Raw genomic sequence first — 2,249 nt, 5'->3', positions numbered from 1 at the left:
TAAGTTAATAAGAGACACTCTGTTAATACATGAAATCTTGATAATAAAGCCAAAAGAAAGGAGTAACAATTTCAGAACATTACTCATCAGTTGATTCGGATTCGGAACAGAATCCTCTTGACTCTTCTTTCTTTTTTTGGAGTCCATTCTGGAAGACAAACAATCATTATTTAAAACATACTAAAGATATAAAATACACCAAAATAAATGCACAAGATACACCCAAATGAATGCACAATATACACCCAACATAATAAACAAAATACACCCAACCTAATAAACAACATACACCCAACTTGATAAACAAAATACACCCAAATGTGTCAACAAAATACACCCAATTATGGTACTTACTTTTTTCCTTTTTTGCTGGGTTCTTTTCTTGGTGAGTCCTCTGAGTCTTCTTGAGTCTCAGACTCAGAGGTAGAACTGTCACTATCAGTTGTTTCTGTCTCCGAAGACGATGTTGAACTTGCCTTCCCTTTTTTGGTTTTTTTTTATTTCTTGTTTTTTTCTTTTCTCTCTATTTTTTTCATTTTTTCTCTTGTTTCCGCTATTTTTACAATCCCCTGAAACATTAGACATTTTAGTTAGCAGCATTCAAGTAAATAAAATACACCCAACATATTATGATCACTTACCATATTTTCCTCTATTTTCGCTCTTATTCTTTCGACCAACTGCTCCTTACTCCAGTTGGCAATCCGTGGTTTTGGAGGTCATTCTGCCCTTTTCTTGCTTTATTTTTAGAAAGATGAAAGTAAATTATCATCAAGGCAAAGAGGCAGCCATCAATTGCCTTTTTCTTTTTGTCCTTGTAATCAGTTATGCCCTTGATTATAAAACTCAAAACATACCCTCCCCAGTTTCGCTCTGTTATGGTGTCCATCTCAAAAATTGAGGTCAGGTGCACATGTGAGATTTTGTTTATTGTCGTTGGTAAAAGGAATGCCATTTGTATATAGAGGATGAAAATCCTCTTGAACATTAGGCGATCCTGTTCGTTACCAACGCCAATATCCATCATCTCATCTGTAAGACTTTTGAGTGTCTTACCCTGGAATCTTCTAAAAATTTCTTTATCATCCTCAGAAAGTTTCTTATAATTGACTTTCTGAGGAAATAGATCTCCTACAAAAAGAAAAATAACATAGTATAAAAATCAGTTCAAATACACCCAAGCATCAATTTAAATACATCCAAGCATCATTTAATATACACCTATATTTTTTAGCGAGTTACCTGATGCGTTGATGCCAAGCGCATCACCTATTATTTTTGGTGTTATTTTAAAAGAACCGTATCTGGTTTCTAGTCTGTTCTCCCCTAATTTGAAGTTGTTAGCCAACTCCCTTAATAGTTGGTGATGCACCCTTAGTGGCGGAATGTGCATCAAGCCACCAAATCCCAAATCCCTCACAATCATTTTTTTCCTCACTCATGTTTCTGAATTTCTCATTTAACAGATGTGTTGCACACTTAAGGTCTTTGGTTTGCTGTAAACAAAAACAAAATTATAGTCAGATATATTTGTATTATATAAAACTGATTTCATCTAAGACAAATATTTGTTCTTACATTTTTTCCGGCTTGGTTTCTTGCTGCCATTTTTTCTGAAATGAAAAATACACCCATAGACATCAGTAAGATACACCCATAGATATGAGTCAGTTACACCCATAGATATGAGTCAGATACACCCATATATATCATTCAAATATCACTCAAACATGCAATAATTTACAAGGTCAAGCAACATTACAAGGTCAAGCAATATATACCCATGGACAAGCAAATATAAGAACAGTTGTAACTGCTGACTATTACAATATAACAGTTCAGAAATATACACCCAACAATTTATGCCATATACACCTAACAAATTACTCCATATACACCCACCAAACTACCAAATATACCCCCAAAAATCAGTTACCAGTAGAACTAGAATAACAAGAACAGTGATAGCTAGAACAACAAGAACAGTGTAACATAGAACCAAGAATAACCTAGAACAAGTAGAACATTATAAACTATAAAATGAGACGTAGAACAAGAAGAACAGTAAAACGTACAATAACATAGAAGAACAGTAAAACATAGTTCTTCTATTTTGAAATGTGAAAAATATACAGGATGACTAAAATAGTAACGTAACGTACCTTCAGTATTATAACTTCGTTTTTTCTGGAGATTCTCGATCGAGAGTTCTATGTTGTGTTGATGGAATTTTCGAATCTTAGCGACGA

Source organism: Arachis ipaensis, chromosome B03, assembly GCF_000816755.2.
Source record: "Arachis ipaensis cultivar K30076 chromosome B03, Araip1.1, whole genome shotgun sequence".
Classification (NCBI taxonomy): Eukaryota; Viridiplantae; Streptophyta; class Magnoliopsida; order Fabales; family Fabaceae; genus Arachis; species Arachis ipaensis.
This window is presented reverse-complemented; position numbering follows the sequence as displayed.